This window comes from Carcharodon carcharias, chromosome 16 (assembly GCF_017639515.1).
Source record: "Carcharodon carcharias isolate sCarCar2 chromosome 16, sCarCar2.pri, whole genome shotgun sequence".
In the NCBI taxonomy this organism is placed as follows: domain Eukaryota; kingdom Metazoa; phylum Chordata; class Chondrichthyes; order Lamniformes; family Lamnidae; genus Carcharodon; species Carcharodon carcharias.
Window position 1 is genome coordinate 52,960,347 of NC_054482.1, and position 21,872 is coordinate 52,982,218.

At 40.5% G+C, this 21,872-nt stretch overlaps 2 protein-coding genes across 3 annotated transcripts in view; one reads left to right on the top strand and one right to left on the bottom strand.

Moving 5' to 3' along the window:
- Positions 1–21,872, bottom strand: part of LOC121289426 (centromere protein R-like) — a 95,946-nt gene that overhangs the window by 43,210 nt on the left and 30,864 nt on the right. The window lies entirely within an intron of this gene.
- Positions 13,978–21,872, top strand: part of efcab7 (EF-hand calcium binding domain 7) — a 132,581-nt gene continuing 124,686 nt past the window's right edge. Inside the window, exon 1 of the mRNA XM_041208888.1 lies at positions 13,978–14,011. The gene's annotated coding sequence lies outside the window, so the exon portion shown is untranslated. The remainder of the gene's footprint in view (positions 14,012–21,872) is intronic.

The window sequence follows — 21,872 nt, forward strand, 5'->3', positions numbered from 1 at the left end:
TTTGAAATTCCTTGATTTTTTGGAATTGATGAATCGTAAGTTTACGAGTACGAGAAGCACTTTGAAATCAACAGTTGGTGTGAAGTAATTTTGAAGTGGCAAGACTGCAAAAATGGCTGTATCGATGGCTAAATCTGTTTTGGAAGTAGAAGATATAACTTTGATTGGGTTACAGAAAGTATCCAAGAATAAGTTAACAGAGTTGGAGGAGAAATTACAATTGGGGTTACCTGTGGAGGCTAGGAAAGCAGATATAATTGAAGATAAAGCACAGCATTTGAAGTTGGAAGTGATACCTGACACTAGTGAGTCTTAGCTAGAGGTAGTGAGACTTCAGTTAGAAATGAAAAGCTTGAACTTGAATAAGAAAAGGAAATAAAAAAACTTGAGCTAGCGGCAGAAGAAAAAGAAAGGGCATTTCAAAGGGAGCAAGCGGAAAAGCAAGAGAAAGAAAGGAAGCTGGAACTGGAATTCCAGGCAAGAGAGAAGGATAAAGAAAGGGGCAAGGGAAAGAGAGAATGAAAGAGAAAGGGCATACCAGCTTAAAAAGCTGAAAGTTAAAAAAGAGACCTCAGATTCTGAGAAAAGTTCTGATGATGAAAAAACCTCTAAATTAAAACCCTGTGGGGAGATGTTTAAATTTGTACAAGATCTTCCAAAGTTTGAGGAAAAAGATGTGAAGCATTTTTTTTTCATTTGAGAAGTTAACTAAACAAATGGAATGGCCACAGGCAAACTGGACATTGTTGTTACAACTCAAGTTGGTGGGTAGAGCACGTGAGGTATATGCTTTGTTGTCAGAAAAAATGTCAGCGAATTATGATGTGGTTAAAAAAAAGCCATTTTGAATGCATAATAGTTGGTTCCTAAGGCATGCAGGCAGAAATTTAGAAATAGAGAAAACAGCCCGGGCATACTTATATTGAGTTTGAAAAAGTAAAACAATGTAATTTTGACTGGTGGATACGGGTATTAAAAATAGACAACGGGCTGAATTTTCCCCCCGTCTTCCGGAGGAAGTTGATGGGCGAGCGTATGCGGTTGCGCTTCCAATCGGTGCACCCGATCGATGCACAGCACCATTTTACGAGGGCTGGCCAATTAAGGCCCGCCCAGCGTGACGTCCTCAGGGAAGCGCTATGCGCTTCCTGTGCAGGCGGGGGGGGGGGGGGGGCGGTTTCCCTAAAAGTGAGAGTGTGCTTTTTCGCGCATGCGCATGAAAGAGTGCAGTCATCTCCCTGAGGCTAAGTGCTGCCTCAGGCAGATCACCTGTACTTCCAAAAATATTAAAAAAAGAAAAAAATTTCCTTACATGTCCCCTCATGTGACAATGTCAGATGAATTGGGACATGTTCATAATTTCCTAAAAAACTTTATCAACATTTTTAAAACCCTACATGAAACCTCATCCTGCCTATGGATGAGGTTTCATGTTTTTTCTATTGCCCGCCGGGGCTCCTGGCCTGCCCGGCAACCTTAAGGTTGGACAGTCAGGTCCACTAATTACTTTAATTGCTCTGTCAATGGCCTCAATTGGCCATTGACAGGACGGCAGGCCCACAGCTGATTTTGCTACGCCCCTGAAAATTTAAATGGGGTGCAGTGACATCGGGAGTTCTGCCTGACGTCACCGCGCGTCATTTTACATGTTGGCGAGCGGGCCCCGCCCCCGCTCGCCGATGGTAAAATCCAGCCCAACTTAGAGAAGTACTTCTTCTGGAAGAACTTAAAGATTCAGTTCCTTCAGTAGTGAGAACTCATATGGAGGAACAAAGGGTTCAAATGTTAAGACAAGCAACAGAGATAGCTGACAATTATGAGTTAGTTCATAAAGCTAAACCTTTTTTTCGCCACCCTTTCAAATCAGAAAAGGATAGAAAGTGGGAAGGTGAAAGGAAGGTGGGTAGTCAGGGAAGGGAAAGAATAGCTGGAAATTCCCAGGAAGGTTTTTCTCAGAATAAAAAGGAAGGTGCTGAGGGTAGAAGTGACACTCAAAAGTTGAGGTGTTTTCATTGTAATGAAGTAGGACACACAAAGTCAGTGTGCTGGAAATTGCAGGGAACATCTGTTGGAATTATTGGGGTGCATAAAGGTTCTGGAGGTAAAAGTACTTTGGGTTCTGAGGTACAGGCACAGGGAAAAAACAGTGGTTTGTGTACAAGTAAAACAGGGAGAATCTGTGATAGATAATGAAGTGGAAATGTGTTCACAATTCACCCAAGGGAGTTTTGAGGAGCAGGTTGTAGAAATGTTTAAAGATTTTGTGTGTGAAGGGAAAGTCTTTCCATGTGTACAGGGTGGAGTAGGTAATGATGTTAAAATTTTGAGAGACACAGGGGATAGTCAATCCTTAATGTTGTGGGATAGTGATATTTGTTGTTCAGAGGGGGTATTATAGGAACAGGTAATAATAAGTGGGGTTCATGGAGATGCTAAATATATTCCATTGTGGAAGATAAATTTAAAGAGTAAGTAGAAAACTGGTGAAATGACTTGGGGTGCTGGAAAACTTGCCCATTGCAGGGGTTGAATTTATTCTGGGTAATGATATAGCTGGATCACAAATGTGGGTGATGCCTATGGTAGTTGAGCAGCCTGTAGATCCTTTTTCAACATAAGGGTTGCAAAAGGAACATCCTGGATTGTTTCCCGATTATGTGATAATGAGGTCACAGGCTCATAGGTTGAAACAAGAAGGACAGGCAGTTTAAAGGCAGGAAGAAGGGATTGAAATCCAATTAGCTGGCATTGTGTTTGATAACATTGTTCAGAAAAACACAGCAGAGGAAAAGGCAGTTGAAGTGTTTAAGTCAAGGAGGTTAGTGGAGTTACAGGAAAAAATTGCAATTAAAACAGTCATACCAGACAGCTTACTCCAAAACAGAAGCAAAATGTATTCCAGAATGTTATTACCTTAAGGGTGATATTTTAATGAGAAAATTGAGGCCAGATCATTTCTCAGAAAATGAGAACTGAAGATAAGTACATCAGACTGTGATCCCATTAGGTTATAGAAATGAGAATCTGAGGATAGATCATGAAATTCCAATGGCGGGGGTGGGGGAGGGGAACATTTAGGAATTAGGGAGACACAGGCAAAAGTATAGAAACATTCTTATAGGCCTGGATTGCATTAGGGATGTAGTCAAATCCTGTAGAACATGTCACACATGTCAGGTGATAGGGAAACCACAAGCTGTGATTAAACTGGCACCTTTAATCCCAATTCCAGCATTTGAAGAACCTCTTACTAGGGTCATAATTGATTGTGTAGGACCTCGCCTTAAAACTAAAAGTGGAAATCAGTACTTACTGACAATAATCGACGTGTCTACCAGGCTTCCTGAAGCAATACCTTTAAGAAACATTACAACCAAGAAGATTGTGGAGAAGTTAATTAAAATTTTTACAATATATGGTTTACCTAAGGAAATACAATCAGATCAGGATTCAAATTTTATGTCACAGCTGTTTAAGGAAGTAATGAACAGTTTGGAGATAAAGCAGTTTAAGTCAACAGCTTATCATCCAGAGTCACAAGGAACTTTGGAAAGATGGCATCAAAATTTAAAAACGATGATGAGAGCATAATGTCAGGATTATCCACAGAATTGGGATGGGTGAATTCCATTCTTGTTATTTGCTATTACGAGACACTCCTAATGCATCAGCTGGTTTTAGCCCTTTTGAACTAATTTATGGTCATGAAATTGATTTATGAGAAATTGGTGGGTCAAAATTCATAAACTACTCTCTTGGACTATGCATCAAACTTCAGAGAAACATTGGACAGAGCATGTGAGTTGGCTAGGGAACATTTAAAGTATCACAGCAAGTGATGAAAGTGAAAGCAGACAGAAAAGCTACAGCTCGGAATTTTACTGCTGGAAAGAAGGTACTAGTCCTGTGTGACTCCTTAAAGGTCAGGTTTAATCGGCCTTACAGGATTGAGAAGAAATTAAGTGAAATAAATTATTTAATAAACACTCCAGATAGAAGAAAGCAGCAGAGGGTGCATCATGTATATATGTTTAAAAAGTACTTTGACAGGGAAGAGGACCAAAAGGTGGTGTTAGAAGTGGTTGATAACGAGAAAGAGGTAGAAATGCAGGATTATGAAATTGATTTTCCTCTAATCAAATTGTATAATGAGGGGGTACTTGAAAACTTAAATGTAATATTGAGTTACTTTCCAGACGTGTCAAAATAATTTGGAAAAACTATTGCAGTCACATAAAAAGCTATTTGTGGAAGTAAGCTGTGGAGGACAGGTTTAGCTATACATGATGTGTGCGTAGAAGTTTCATCTTCGATAAGGCACACCCTTATAGATTAAATCCAGCAAAGTTATCACAAGTAAGAAGGAAATTGACTTAATTCTTCAAAATAGTATAATTGAGTCTAGTTGCAGTAACTGGAGTTTGCCTATTTTACTGGTGCCGAAACCAGTTGGAACACAAAGACTGTGTGTGGACTATCGAAAGGTGAATGTGATGACAAATGTGGATTCATATCCTATACCATGGTTGGAGGATTGTATTGAGAAAATGGGACAATCAAAATTTATCACAAAGATTGACTTGCTTAAAGGATATTGGCAAGTATCGTTATCGGAGAGAGCAAAGGGGATATCGGCTTTTGTGACACCAAATGGACTCTATCAGTTTAAAGTCATGCCATTTGGTATGAAGGATGCACCTGTGACATTTCAAAGACTGATGAACAAAGTAATTGCAGGTCTGAGCAATTGTGTTGTTTATATTGATCACTTAATAGTTTTCAGTCAGACGTGGGGTGAGCATTTACAACATCTGGAAGAGTTATTGATTACAAGAAGCTAATTTGGTAATGAACTTGGCTAAAAGTGAATTTGCAAAAGTGCAAGCTACGTATCTAGGCCATACCATTGGACAAGGTAAAGTGGTTCCAAGAGATGTGAAAGTGAAGGCTATTGTGGATTTCCCCATTCTGACAACAAAATGATAAGTTTTGATAATTCTGGGCATGAGTGGGTTTTACTGGAAATTTGTACCAAATTTTAGCAGTGTGGTTGCTCCATTGACTGAACTATTAAAAAATAACAAGAAGTTTCAATGGACACTGGAGTGTCAGAAGGCAATTTGATAGTTTGAAAACGGTATTAACTACAACACTAGTTTTGGCAGTACCCAACTGCGTTAAGCAATTTCAGTTAGCCGTTGGTGCAAGCGATTATAGGCTTTGGGGCCATACTGTTACAAGAAAATAAAACTGGAATTGAAAAACTAATAGGGTATTTTTCACAGAAGTTGAATGCAGAACAGAGAAGATATTCAACGATTGAAAAGGAGACATTGAGTTTGGTGTTAGCAATGCAGCGTTTTGAAATCTATGTGGCAAACAATTCAGCAGAAACAATTGTTTATGCAGACCACAACCCTTTAAAGTTCCTGGACAAATTTCAAGTCAGAAGTGGAAGGCTGTTCAGGTGGAGTTTATTACTACAACCATTGTGAATTTACAGATAATACATGTCGCTGGATGTGAGAATCTGATTGCGGATGTATTATCAAGAGTTTGAAGCTTAAAGGGAAATTTGGATATTTAAACCCTGGACACTGAACTTGAATGATTTCTGTTGATACCAAGGATTTGTGTGTATATTGGTAATGTAATAGAGTAAGTATATAGTTAAGTATAGGAGTTAGTGTAAGATGGGTTAATAAAAATTAAGCCATCTTTTAGAATTATGACGGTTAATTTTTCGATAAGGAGGGGGTTGTCAAGAAATGATAATGTTGTTGGAAATTATTTTAAAATAAAGTTTAGTGGTGCCTGCATCTATGTATGTGTGTCTGAATTGGATTAAAGCCAGCTGCTCTAGAGGCTTTGATGTATAGAAGAGAAGTAGGTTTGAAACGGTAATTAAGTAAATATAGGGAAGTTACAAGGTGAAGTGAAAGGGGGCAATTTGTATTTTTAAATAAACCATACAAAAGAATGAGTGAAATATCATAACTAGCCAGAAGAAGCCAAACAATGGGTTTATTGCTTTCCAAAGCTTACTAATAAAATTGGTGCTTTGAAAGGGGTTTTACTGTTAGAAGAGGTAAAAAAAAAATCTAGTGATACGATGAGAATTTGCACTCAGAGGAAAATATATATAAAAGAAGAAAGGGCTGTTGGCAAAAGAAGAGGGATTCCAAGATCTAAAGCCTCCAGCCTGTAAACCGCTGTCTGCAAGGACCCAGAACTGAAAGAAACTCATTCTGAATTCAACTTTCTGTGGTGTGTTTTACTAGGGGTCTGTTTAAATCGATGTGTTTTAACAGAGGCATAACTAAGAGTCAGACTGATGAGGGGATTTTTTTAGAAGTTATTATTGTAGTAATTTGTAGACATATGTATGTGCTTACAATCTTTTAATTAATGAATGTTTAATTTAGTTTTATAAAACCCTCTTGGGACTCAGTGATCTTTTACTACTGAGTTCAAAGTCCGCATCTTGAACCATACAAATTGCAAAAATTGGTCATTGTTTCAGATTTCCCTCTGGAATTTGAACAACTCAGCATTTACCATTGGCTGAGTGATAATACTCATATGCAGCTCCCATCCTTGATCGAATAATATCAGAAACAGGCCTGCAGGTTTGACAGAGATTATTGGAAATAACGTATCCAGATATCTATTAACTATTTACAACTAAGTACAGGGACTGATAAGTATGTGGGTCCTTCCGGAGGCATCTCTCTCTAAGTTCTAGAGACACATGATCTGACATCATTGATGATGTATATTACCTATTAGCCTAATAGCTATTAATCCTTTATAGAGTCGTAGAGGTCTACAGCGCAGAAAAAGGCTCTTCGGCCCATCGAGTCTGCACCGGTCAAACAAGTACCTAACTATTCTAATCCCATTTTCCAGCACTAGGCCCATAGCATTGTATGCCATGGCATCGCAAGTGCACACCCAAATACTTATTAAAATGTTATGAGGGTTTCTGCCTCTACCATCCCTTCAGGCAGTGAATTCCAGATTCCCACCACCCTCTGGGTGAAAAATTTCTTCCTCATATCCCCTCTAAACCTCCTGCCCCTTACCTTAAATCTATGCCCCCTGGTTATTGATTCCTCCACCAAGGGGAAATGTTCCTTTCTGTCTCTCCTATCCAAGCCCCTCATAATTTTATACACCTCAATCATGTCCCCCCTCAATCTCCGCTGCTCCAGGGAAAATAACTCCAGCCTATCCAATCCCTCCTCATAACTAAAACTCTCCAACCCGGACAACATCCTGATAAATCTCCTCTGCACTCTCTCTAGTGCAATCACATCCTTCGTATCATGCAGATTTCAGAACTGCATGCATTACTGTGGTTGTGGCCTAACCAGCATTTTATACAGTTACTATATACGCATCCTACTCCACCACCACCACCCCCACCACCACCACCACCACCATCCTTGTGCCAGTGGCATCAATCTACAACTGTGTTCTTGTCTCTCTTACAGGAGGTGTAGGATGTATATTCTCCATATTCTCGCTGGAACACACTTGAGTCAGTAGACAGAGGTTCCTGTTTCTGGTGTACAGTGTGAAGGTCATGAATAGGCATTCTCTGTTTCTTCTTCTTCTTTGTACCCCATTTAGAGGTCATGCTGCTGGCTGCCCTTTCTTGAAGGGATAACACCTTGGTCAGTTTCTGTTAAGATTTGTACAGCTGTAGTGGGTCTGCAACCTTCTGATCCAGTAATTTCGTTGGCTGGCAAAATTATCCACTGCTTAGGTACATTCAATGACTCATATATGCTGAATGAAGTGCTGTACGATCCCAATGTTTCATTCAAGAATGAGTCTAATGGACAAACAGAAGAATGCAGATTGTTCTCAAGTGGAGTTGATAGTAATTTCATTGATACTGCAGCGTTTTGTCTTTCTGCTAGTGGTTGGTCAGCCTGTGCACACACCGCTTTATATCAGTGTGAGCTTCCTGTTCACTAGGTATTGGCATTTTGAGACTTTCAGCAGTCAAGGCAACAGCTGGAATAGGGCTGAATGTCACCTCAGGTTCTGAGACTATTGTATTGGGGCAGGTTGTTGTTCTGCTGCCTCCATTAGATTCAGAGAAGTTACACTTCCTTGTACATCTGAAATATATGTGTTATCAGTAGCTAGTATACCAGCAGTTTCAGTTACTTCCTCTTAGCCTTGACTTCAGGATTTTGGGAGTCAGCTTTGTGTTCTGCATGTCTCTCACTGGCCATTGTTGGAGCTTCTATTCCTCGGGCAGGATTTTCAGCTCGGCATATGGGCGTGTGCCCAGTATGCATGAGCGTGAAATAATGCGCAATGACATCGGGTGTGCGTCCTGACACCATCATGCACTTGTGCGATATTTTGATCGGTGGGCACACGCGAGAGTCTGCAGTGCACCTGCTGACAATTAAGACGGCTATTAAGCGCTTAATCGATTAATTAAATTGAATTTTTTGCTGCCTGTCTAACCTCACAGTTAGTGGGTGGGTGAATAGGCCAGGTGGCCTTTGCGTTTTTTACGAAACCTCATCCATGGGCGGATTTCCAACAGTGACTAAAAAAAAATAAAAATTTTAAAAACTCATATTTCACACGTCCCTGTTCACATGGCAGAGTCACATGTGTGGATATATTTTCCTTATTTTTAAAATCTTTATTTCTCATGTTAAAAATCTTCAGCTCCCTGAGGCAGCTCTGTGCCTTCACGGAGCTTTCAGTGAGCGCACCCCCAAGCATGTGCACACTTCAGCACTCGCGTTCCTCCTGCCCCCTCCCAGGCAGTGCTCAGGTCATCTGTGCGCATTTCATGCTGGCTGGCTGTCAAATGGCTAGCCAGCGTGAAATCACGAGTGGCAGACCATTGAGCTTCCGCTCCCGGGTCCACCCATAGGGCCCGCCAGACAAGGGGAAAGTCCTGGCCCCGGTTTCTCCTTGCAAAAGTCAGTGCCCGCATCAGGTTGCTCTATGTCATCGGTGTTTTTATCAGAATAGTCAGGTGGATTGGCATCCTGGTCACATTTATCAGTAATGTTCTGATCACACTCATTAGTGGTAATTTGGTTACCATTCTCATCCACTCTCTCTTCAAAAGGTAATTGAGACCCAGAATTTCTTCCCCCGATTGGTCACCATGGTCAGTGGTTGTCTGTTCTCTGTCCTAATCCATCCTCTCCTCAAAGAATAACTCAAGGTCTAGAATGTCTTCCTATGGTTGCAGGTGGAGAGCTTTCTGTATGGAAACTAGTTTGAGTCATTCTGGGCTGACTTGGGTACTGCTACTGGTGAATAAAGATGCTGCAAAACTATGCTCGCTTCTATGCTCAATAAAGAACAATCTTGATTATGAATAACATAGAGAGTGTTGGCAAGTTCTCTTCCAAAACATTGAAGTGTGACAGTCTTCTGCCCTTGCACCTTGAGTAGAGTGCCCCTGGACAATGCAGTCGAGTCGTAGATGGTTGGAGAAACTCAGGCTTCAGCTACTGTACCATATCAGAAAGAATGGACACTCCTGTCCCCGTGCCCAATTTAAAATTAGTTCTGTGGCCATTAACTATGATATCCACACTCCAAAAGGTCACCTTGGATTTTGCAACTTCACCCAAGAAAGGCACTTTGAGTTCCTTTGCAGTTCTATTTCCTGAATACTGATTGATCTGATTGGTCTCCCTTTAAATTTTTGAGTAGGAGACTTGTGATTGCAGCATACCGCATGAAAATGGCCCTGAGTCTGGCAGGCATGAGACTTGCATGTATGGTGGGACACTCTTCACACCAATGGGATTTTTCGGCAGCACAACGGGAGCACTGTAGAATGGCGGCGAATGCCCTCTCCAATCTGGGTCTGCTTTTTAGTTGATGCATTGGTACCTCTGTTGCTCACAAACTGAATTGAGTCAGTCATCTGACTCCACAAATGTTCTCCATCACCCAGAATTAAAACTCGACTCTGTTCCAGAAGCTCAATAATTGAATTGACTTGGATAATGTTCTCTGTTCTCTAGACTGCAGAAAATCAGATAAGTCTGCATCAAGGATCCCACCACTAAACAGTCTTGGGTGAATTCCTCTTTTAGAGCCCCATACTTGCAACTATCAGCTAAATGATATAGGTCATTAATGAAAAACGTTAATACTTGCTATGGATTCCTGAGAGTGCCTGTTAAAACCTTGCTCAGCCTATAACAATGTTCCTCCAAAGACTGAAATACAGGTTAAAGGCCTCAACAACCTTCTCATAGATTGTTGTGTCGTCATTAACACCCTGTCTTACAAGCATGGCAACAGTGCAGATGACAGTGAAATAGAGGAGCATGCTATCCTGTTCTTTATCAGGCTTCTGAGCTACCTCTGAAGTTGTTCAATACCTGCAATTGCCAGGTTTTTCCAGTGTGCTGCTTGGTCTGGGCTTTCCAGATGGTCAAAGGAGTTAGGTAGAGGAAGGGCTTTTTCCATGGTCATCTATTACTTTAATTGACTGTCTTAGGACTCCATTGCACTTTTCTTTTCAATCCTTGCTGCACTTGTTACCTTCCATTCTATTCTCAATGGCTTTTTCTTTCCTGCCATGTGCATTAGTTAGCTTACCACTATGCTGCCACTATGAAATAATATCAGAAGCAACCCAGAGTGTGTTTGACAGGACTATTGGAAACAAGGCATCGAGGAACTTCCAAACATTTATTTACTATTTACAACTGTGTATATATAAGCATGAGACTCCTTCCAGAGGCATCTCACTCTCTCTGAGTTCCAGAGACATATGATCCAATATAATAGCTGTTAATGCTATTAACTACAGATAAAACTAATTTTTCCTCACGATAAATTTTAGAAAAAACTTATCTAAGTGTGTTTCTAATTTAAAAAGAATATCAGATATCTAGAAATTAATATCTAGATATCTAGAAATCTAAACTTTGGGAGGGGGATGAGAACCTGAGGGCAAATTCAGAGCAGGGAACAGGAGATGGAAAATTAGTGAGTGACTCTGAAAGACAGAAGAAGCACAGGTTAAAATGTGTACAGCACAGAAATTTGGCAGTGTTAAATGGTACATATGTAAATTCAAAGAGTTTAGCAAACAAAGTCAATGAGCTGAGGGCACAGATAGACAAGTGGTAGCGTGATATAATTGATATAACAGAAACTTGGCTTAAAGAGGGGCAAAATGACAGTTCAACATCCCTGAATATAGAGTTTTCAGGCAGGATAGAGAGGGGGTGTAGCAAAATTGGTTAAAGAATCAATTACAGCTGTGAGGAGGGATGATATACTAAATGAAGCATCAAATGGGTTGAGCTCAGAAATAAAAAAGGGGCAGCCATGCTGCTAGGAGTGTACTTTAGACCTCCAAATGGTGGAGGGAGTTAGAAGAGCAAATATGTATGAAAATCTCTGAGTGCATAAACAGTAGGGCAGTAATAGTTGGAGATTTCAATTATCCTACTATCATTTGGGATACGAACAATGTGAAAGGCACAGAGGGCAAAAAATTCTTGAACTGCATTCAAGAGAACTTTTTTAGCCAGCACAACCCCAACGAGAGAGGGCACAAATCTAGATTTTAGTGTCCTAGGCCCAACCATCTTCAGCTGCTTTGTCAATGACCTTCCCTCCATCGTAAGGTCAGAAGTGGAGATATTTGCTGATTGCACAATGTTCAGCACCATTCACGACTCCTCAGATACGAAAGCAGCCCATGTCCAAATGCAGCAAGACCTGGATATTACCCAGGCTTGGGCTGACAAGTGGCAAGTAACATTTGCGCCAGGCAATGACCATCTCCAACAAGAGAGAATCTAGCCATTGCGCCTTGACATTCAATGCCATTACCCCTGCTGAATCCCCCACTATCAACATCCTGGGGGTTAGCATTGACCAGGAGCTGAAGAGCGGGTCAGAAGCTGGGAATCCTGTGCCAAATAACTCACTTCCTGACTCCTGAAACCTGTCCACCATCCACAAGGTACAAGTCAGGAGTGTGATGGAATGCTCCCCGCTTGCCTGGATGAGCGCAGCTCCAGCAACACTCAGGAAGCTTGACACCATCCAGGACAAAGCAGCCTGCTTGATTGGCACCGAATTCATAAACATTCACTCTCTCCACCACCAACCACACAGTGGCAGCATTGTGTACAATCTACAAGATGTACTGCAGGAATTTATCAAGGCTCCTTCGACAGCACCTTCCAAACCCATGACCACTACCATCTAGAAGGACAAGGGCAGCAGGTAGATGGGAACACCACCACCTAGAAGTTCCCCTCCAAGTCACTCGCCATCCTGATTAAGAAATAATTTGCTGTTCCTTCACTCTCACTGGGTCAAAACCCTGGAACACCCTCCCTAACATCACATGGACTTCATCAGTTCAAAAAGGCAGCTGACCACCATCTTCTCAAGGGCAATTAGGGATGGACAATGAATTCTGGCCTAGCCAGCGATGCCCACATCCCATGAAAGAATAAAATGATCTTAGGAAATGGAGCTGGACAAGTTGACGAAGTAGCTTTGGGAGACCATTTTGGAAATAGTAATCATAGTATAGTTAGATTTAACATCATTATGGAAAAGGGCAAAGATAGAACAGCAGTAAGAGTTCTAAATTTGGGGAAGACACATTTTACAAAGCTGAGAGGTGATCTGTGAAAGTGGACTGGATACAACTACTAAAAGGGAAAACTGTGTCAAATCAGTGGGAGTCATTCCAAAACGAGATTCTATGGGCACAATATAAACATGTCCCCACAAAGAAAGAGGGCGGTACAGCCAAATCTGAGCCCCAGAGGCATACAGGTTAAGATAAAGCAGAAAAAGGAAACTTATGACAGTCACAAACAGCTTAATACTGTAGAAAGCCTAGAGGAATATAAAAAGTACAGGATTGAAGTTAAAAAGGAAATTAGAAAGAAAAGAGAAGATACAAAAAAATATTGACAGGTAAAATCAAAGAAAACCCATTTGCCAGTACATTAAGAGCAAGAGGATAGCTAAGCAAAGGCTAGGGCCTACCAGAGATGTACATGGTAACTTATGCATTGATGCAGAAGATGTGGGCAGAGTTCTCAATGAGTTATTTGTCTCTCACTTCACAAAGGAGAGGGATGATGCAGACATTCCAATTAATGAGGAGGAGTATGAAATTTTAGATACAGTAAGTATAATGAGAGAGGAAGTACTGGAGGGACTGACATCCTTGAAGGAGGATAAATCACCAGGGCTGGATGGATTGTATTCCAGGCTGTTAAAGGAAACCAAAGAGGAAAAAGTATATACACTGAGGATCATTTTCTGATCCTCAGTAAATACAGGCAAGGTACCAGATGATTGAGGTTGGCAAACATTGTACCATTACTTAAAAAGGGTGCGAATGATAGGTCAGAAAATTATAGGCCGACTTCTGGGTTGGCAAATTCTGAGAGACAGGAGAAACTGTCACTTAGAAAGGCACGGATTGATCAGGGACAGTCAGCATGGTTTTGTTACAGGAAGATCCTGTCATACTAACTTGATTTAATTTTTTGAGAAAGTAACAAGGATGATTAATGAGGGTAGTGCAATGAGCAGCTAGTTTCTTTCTTGTTCTCTTTTTTGGCCGGTGCATTCAATGAGCTGAATGGTTTCTTTCTGTAACTTCCCTATGGTTCTAAATCTCCATGGCAATGGATATTTTAACAGGTAACAGAACTTGTGAAATGTTTAAACACAGAAATATGAAATTCTATTGAAAACTTGCTTGGATCAAAAGCCATAACATATTACAGTTGAAGTGTTTTGCCCAGCAAATGCCATCATGTCCAATCAAGTTAACGGCTTATGTCCTGTCTGCTAGTCATTCACACATGTTGCTTGCAGACGTAGATGAATACATCAATAAAGAAACTAACTGTGGCCCTTGTTTTGAGGCTATATTGCTACAAAATTGTTTTAATTTGTTCTAGGAAACAGAAGTTTGTGACATTTATCTCTAGTACTGCGGAATACTAAGGTCAGTAAAAAGGTGTTTCAAAGAAATCCATAAATGTTTCTCTTTCTTGGTCTCCATTACTATTGGCATTTGAGTAACAGCATTGCTGTTCTTAACATTGCAATTTGAACTAACTTTTTTTAAAAAATGGCTCTAATTATTAAAGTTGCTGATCCCTGCACTAAACTATATAGACGAGGACCTACATTGAGTTAGTTATTCTCAGGTAGTATTGTGATAGGGAAAATACAATTGGTCCCAGTAATCTTTGTCTGGGGACAGAAAGAACAACCAGACATTCTTAATTCCAGTCAAAGATCCCTGTTGGGAAGTGTGTACGCTTGGAGATAGGATCAAACTTTGTTGTGGTGCCCTCCATGATTCTACAACTTGCCAACATTCACTTTCTAGATTCAGCTATGTGAAAGTTCACTTGACAAAGTACTGATCAACAGCCAGTGCCCATGAAAGTGTATTCCAATAAGATTCGGCATCTTTGGGACAGAGAGGGAGGAAAGTTGGGAAGGTGAGGCAAAAAAAAAGTAGAGGATAAAACACTCAAAATATATAAAATTGAAGAACGTCTTTGAATTCATATTTGTCTTGGTATAACCTTTTTGATGGGAAACTGGTGTCTTTTTTTGTTGCAGTAATGCTGACACTCTTGACAAGTAATGGATTTGTAAAACATATGTTTTTAATGCCTGTTCACATTACAGTTGTTTTGAAATTATGAAAATGCTGAACAAACGCTACTATTTTTTTTGCCCAGATATGCTCTTGTGATTCAACTGCATAATCCCTTCACTGTGCAAACAAGATAATCACTGACTGAGAAAGACTGCATTTCATTTATCAGCTCTTCAGATATGGTCGTCCTTTTAAGTATAAATTGTATTGGTTGATAGGAATGGAACTATGACTGGTTTGTGCTGTCTTACAGATGAGAAGTCACATTGTCATCACATGGTTCATGTTGAAATCCATGTACTTTAGAAAAATAACCTTTACTTAAACAGCGGCATAAACAGCCTCCCTTGGTCAATGGACTATTATTCCAGCATCAGTACATCATTTCTCTTGTTATATGGGGTGAAAAATAAGATCATTGTCCATTACACATGAACATTCTGTGCAAACAAAAATGTTTTTTGATGGTATCTAATTAACAAAAGAGTATTTACAAAGCATGAAATATTGAGAATTTTGGCGTCACCCAGAATTCATCCCAGCTAAAACTTGGCCTGTGGTTTTGGAAATATCTATACAATTCACTTAACGTGCAGGATATATGCATTCCCTAATTAGTTCTGTGTACATTTATGTTCCAATGATGCCTTTTATCTCAGTGGGTCAGGCATTACTGTGTCTGGCATGAACTTTTAGTGGGCACTGTGATGGTATTTGATTTCCCTCCAATTATTCTCCCCTTGTTTCTGACTTTTTCTGGCATATTGCCCTGGTGTCTGATGCCTGCTGGCACTTTATCAAATGACCAGTTTCCATGCCTAAACATTGACAGACTTTACAAGTGTGAGGGAATTATATGCCAAACGTTTTCTTCATCTAACTTTCACATGTGTACTTACCAGCAGAGGTCAGTGGATAGCAATCAGGAGTGGAAACGTTGCCTATGTCACCACCCCCCTCAACCCGGCCTCCCTGAGGCATGTTTTCAGCATATGGGGGAAGTGGTAAGAAACATGTAAAATACGTTGGGTGGCTAGCCCACCATCTTCCTGCCCACCCCCGAGCTGATCGCCATATTATACCAAGGCAGGTGGCTACTGAAATATTTAAATTAGTAATCAAAGTTCAATTAGGCTTGTTAACAAGCCTATTGACGGGGATAATATGCTGCCCATCCATTAGACAGTTGGCGTGGGCAGGCAGGCAGGCAGGGGTGGGCATGCCATTTTTTTTGTGGCCCGGAGCACGCAGTAAAATGCAGCCCATTGTTTCTTGTTCTTTCCCTGACCTGAAGGCTAATTCTAATCTCTATGTTGCTCCACTGACTAGTGAAGTACCCTAGGACCAGAGGCTCTACAAGACACATTGCTATTACTGATGTTTGCTGAGTGTAACCAGCAGCTTGGCAGTGCCAGATACATGTTCATAGTTTCAGTGATAGTTACTAAGAAAGATAAATTGCAGAGCCATGCAAATTAAGGTACAGGAGCACCCCCTTCCCCCAACCCTTATGTCTATTCCCTAATGTTAGTTAACTTTTACTATAACATTTGCACTAAATAGAATGAAACTAACAAAGGTAGGTAGAACCTGATATGCCAGACTACAAAGATGTAATGTGCTAAAACAGTGAGATGCAATCAGGCAGAAGCTTAGCTTAATAGTCTGACATTTTGATTGATTGCCAATTCCCAAAATTTTACTTTCTTGTTTGGGGGTGGATGGGTTTACTATTGACTCAATGCCTCCAGCATCTAATCAAGTAAGTGAGCTGATGCATATGTTAGGGGAAAGAGTACATAGGGACATTGAGGAACACATATAAGGGAGCCTCCTGTGCATTAAATGAATTGCGTAGTTTAGCTTTCTTAGTATGTCACTGAAACTAAACTGAGGCCTACAAGAAGCCAAAGGTGATGACTGGGCCAACTGCCCATTTCTCAATTTCTAATATTTTATTTGTTTGTGGAGAAAAACCAGGCATTGATAACATAACGAGCCACAATCACACATTATCCAAACAGCTATTCTTCATGTACAAGCCTGGATATATACCTGATCCTGTTCTTACCTGAATATGCACAGCCACATATTTTCACTGAATATTAGGGGATCATAGGTTTCTATGGGAGGATGAGCTAGATCAGAGTTCTCCAAGTGGAGCTGCACAGGCATGAAGTATAAACCTTTTACATTCATCCATTAAAAGCCAGAGCAGCACAATGCCCTCTTCTAATATTGTCAACTTGTTCCTCAGATTAAATTTGGTAATTGTGTTGAGGTAGCTTTCCTGTTATTGCTCCATACAGGACTGAAAAAGTATCAATTTTCTCCTGTAGTTACAAGTGTTATTATTTTCCAAGATTCTTAAGAAATCCCAAGTAATGATGAACTGCAGTTTTGGCATTGCTATATAGGAAGGAATTTACATACTAATGAGAGCTCCTTTCATTTGTATCTACAGTAAAATAAATATTTTTTAAGCAATTAAGTCTTTCAAAGCCCATGCATTTTACTGTTCAGTCACTATACAGTGTATAATGCACATCAATTTTGAAGACTAAATATGTTGAAACAGGTCTGTGTACATTCTGCAAAATGCTGCAAAGTGCAGAAGAAATTGAGTTCTCTGCGATAGTTGTTGATATGGATTCCTAATGATCATCTCTGAGCCCATTCTATTGATACACAGGCATCAATAGGCATTATCTCTCCTGGATAGAAGGAGGCGCTTAGTACAAAATGCTTGACTAAATTCTGTTTTCTTCACATGGAACTTGCCCAAACAAGCACTTTGAGTCAAAAAGTTAAACAGCCGAAAGTCACTCTGAAATGGTAAATGAAATGTTAGGATCTTACATAATTCTGTTTGTTACATTGTGTCAAATCTTTAAAGTTCATCAGTGCAATTCTTTTCTGACCTGATGCCATATGAATTCAAGAAGCCAATACTCTGAGGTATGGTTTGAGAAAAAAATAATAGGAAGTTTGCAAAAAAAGCATGTTCTCATTCCTCGCACCACTCACTATTTCCTTCACAAATATACATGAACCCAATCTGGGTTACCTCACTCTTGATTTTCAGGGCCATGGGGAAAGAGCAAGGAAGTGGCACTGTTTGGCTAACTCTACCAAAGAGCCAGCATTGGCATGATGGACCAAATGGACTTGTCCTGTGCTGTATCATTCTATGTTTCTATCTGCCCACTGTTCCTCATACATCTCAAGTGGAATAACTCTAAGAACAGGCTTTTTCAAATTTCCAGGCACATAAAAATCAAAACAGGAGTAATAAGTAGAAGTCAAATTGTCTATGACTTGCCTATGTTTCAGAGGTTGGTTGCCGGGTCAAGAACCATACATGGTCCACAGGCTGCCGTTTGATTACCCCCCCGGATGGACAAATAGCCTCCCTTGCATCTGTTGAATTTCATGGTAATGATTATCATGCCAAATGTTAACCTGTCTGATTTTTCCATTTCTAGCTCAAAACCAATTGAAGTCCCTGTCTAGCTAAGATTAACAACACACAATTGGAGGATAAATTAATTTTCTGCACCCTTTGACTGTTACACACACATGATACACTTATTCCTTGCCCCTTTGGTTACTCAGTACCAATTTGCTACCTTAACTAGAAGAAACATTCACACATTTATAATCATGTTTGGACTTCTTGAAGCCCAACGTAAAGGTTGACTAATTATTTATTTTAAAGTTTATTCATCCACAAGATTTGGATATTGGTGGCAAGGCCAGCATTTATTTGCCATCTGCAATTTCTTTTGAGAATGTGACAGTGAACCGCCTTTGAGCCCCTGCAGTCCATGTGCTGAAAGTACTCCCATATTGCTGTTCGGTAGGGAGTTCCAGGATTTTGATCCAGCAATAATGAAGGCATAGTGATATATTTCTAAGTCAGGATGGTGTGTGCCTTAGAGGGGAACTTAATTCCCATGCATCTGTTACCCTTATCTTCTAGGCGGTTGAAGTCATGGGTTTGGGAGATGCTTTTCCAACTAAACTACTGACCATACAACTACAAAAGCAAAATACTGCAAATGCTGTAAATCTGAAATAAAAACATAAAGTGTTAGAAATACTCATCAGGTCAGGCACCTTCTATAGAGAGGGAAACAAAATTAACATTCCAGGTTGATGATCTTTTAGTAGAAGGATGAAAGATCAACAACCTGAAACATTAACTCTGTTTCTCTCTCCACTGATGCTGCCTGACCTGCTGAGTGTGTCCAGCATTCTATTTTTATTCCCTTCCTGGTTCCCATGTTAGCTGATATAATTACTGATTCTCTCCCCTGAGGTACTGTTTCTGTCCCTTTAAATTAGCCATCATCACTCCATCCTCAAAGTACCAACCCTTAAACTCTCTGTTGTTGAAAACTACTGCTTCATCTCCAACTTCCCTTCCCTTTCCAAAGTCCTTGAAAATGCTGCCATCTCCAAAATCTGTGTCCATCTTTTCCAGAATAGGAACTTTGGTTTCCACCACAATACTTGTTCCCTAGCCATTGACTCCATTCCTTTCCCTGCCACATGCCTGAGCCTGAAACAGAAAGTTCTCAACTTTGGTGTCGTACCTGACCCTGAGATGAGCTCCTGTCTACCTATCTGTGGCATCATTAAAATTGCCTATTTCCACCTCCTTAACATTGCCTGACTCTGCCCCTATCTCAGCTCATTTGCTGATGAAACCCTCTTTCATGTCTTTATTACCTCTTTATTCAACACAAACTTGGTCAGACTCCACTTTCCACCCTTCATAAAGTTGAGGTCATCCAAAACTCTGCTTTCTGTGTCCTAACTCATGTAAAGCCCATTCATGTATTGGCAGTTGGTGTCTCTCAATTTGAGGATAACGTCTACTCAGGGTTGCAAGTTTCTGCCATGGATCTTCATGAGACTGATTCTTGACCCACAGGTCTTTGGGCACATGGGGTAGGATGTCCCATGAGGTAGGATCAAGAATGCAGGATTTGCTTCCTTTTTCTTTCCTTCTCTACCGCTGTTCTGCCTCATCATTAAGACATAGTGACTCAAAGTGCGAAGCAGCTAGATGGACAAGTTGTTGCCATTCTGAAAATTTGATAGTAAGCTCCTCCCAGTCATTAAGGGAGAGATGCTGCCGCCTTTCAAGAAAGCTTCAGAGTGTATTTGAAATGTTTGCTTTCTCTCACCTGGAATGTTGGCCATGTGAAAGTTGAGAAACCAGGATCTGGTGGGAGAGATGGTTTTTAGCTATCCCGACACAGCCTTCCAATCTATTGAATTTTATTTTGCAACAGGAGTTTTGCCTGAATGCTTGTGGAGCTTCTGAAGGGCACTAGTGTTTGTTCAACGGTCCTCCCATTGAATCCGGAGGATGTGGCGGAGGGAACGCTGGTGGAATTTCTCCAGCATTCTTACTCACTGCAGTACAGGAGATGGTGATGACAACTGCTCTGTCCACTAGGACTTTTGTTACCTTGTGGCGGTCTTTGTTGTCAAACACTTGCTGCTGCAGTTTGTAGAACGCTGAACTGGTGCAACAGATCCAGTGTTGGATCTCATCGTCAATGGTTTTTTGAGTGAGGTAGCCTCCAAGGTGTGGGGAGTGTCCAACATATTTCAGAATCATTTCTTCAACATATAGTTGAGGTGGAAGATTTGGCTGACCAGGTGTGGGTTGATATACGAGTTTTGTCTGGCAACATTCAAGGACAGGCTGGGTTTCTTGCATGCAAAACTGAAGGGATCGAGAGTGGTTTGCAAATCTTGTGCAGAGTGGGCAAGGACACTGCAGTCATTTGCAAACTGGAGATCATGCATATCAGTGGTGGTCCCCTTTGTTCTGAGAGGTGACTGCGGTTAAAGAGCTTTCCATTTAGATGGTATTTAAAACCATACCAGAGGGCACTTGATCTTTGATGAGGTGAAAAGCCACTGTTAGTTAGACTGTGAATACAGTTCATCCATCAGCCCTGTGTTTGCTGACCTAATATTTTAAAATTCTCATCCGTTTTCAAATTTCTCTATGACCTCATTCTTTTCTCCTCCAGCCCCATAACCTGCAATATCTCCGCACTCCTCCAATTCTGGACTATTAGGAATCCCTGATTTTAATCACTCCACTATTGACAGCCGTACCTTCAGTTGCCTGGAATTCTCACCCTAACCTTTTCTGCCTCTCCATCTTTCTCTCTCTTCCCCTTTAATACTCTCCTTAAAACGTATCCCTTTGACCAAGCTTTTGGTCATCTGCTCTAATGACTCCTTATGTGACTCAGTGTCAAGATTTGTTTGATAACATTCCTATAAGTGCTTACAACATTAAAGGTGCTACATAAATACAAGTTGTTGTGATGTTGAAGAATGTAGGTGGGTGGGTGCAGTAAATCCTGTGGCCAGTTGTGCTAGTGGTGGAGGAAGTGAATGTTTACAGTGGTGGATGGGGTCCCAATCAAGTGGCCTGCTTTGTTCTGCACCAATATCTAGTCGCACACATCAGGATTTAGAGCTTTAACTGTATGGACAAAGTGTCAGCATTGAATTTGATGCAATATTTCACGTAGTTCATTTTGCCAAATATGGATTTTATTGTTTTATTTTTGCAGTATTGCCTGCACTTTTTGGTATTCAGCATCTATAAACTAACCTTAATCCATTAGGCAACTGCTGTGGCCAACAGTTCTATCCTGATTTGTGGATAGAGTTACATGTATCTTTCTTTTCTGTACTCAACGGGTATTTAAGTATGCCATGTGCATTTCAGTTAAAATAATAGTAAAGTGTCTCACTATTACCTTAAATGATTAATACTCCCTTTCATTCATTCTGCAGACTTTATGCCTATCTAAACATTTTAGAAATTGAATTGATAAAAATGTTTATGATGGAAAATGAATTAAGGTTAGTTTATAGATGCTAAATACCAAAAGGTGTGGATAGTACTGTAAAAATAAAACAAAAAAAACTAGTTGGCAAAATGAGGTGCATGAAATATTGCATCAAATTCACTGCCAATACTTTGCCCATGCAGATAAAACTTTAAATCCTGATTGCTTATTGCAGACAATTTGGTCGGGGTCAATTAATGCCCTTATACTTATGGGCCAGGATTTTACATTGGTTGGTGGGGACGGAGCCGACCGCCGCCCGTGATTGGCTCTGCACCGTAATTTCATGTGGGCGGGCC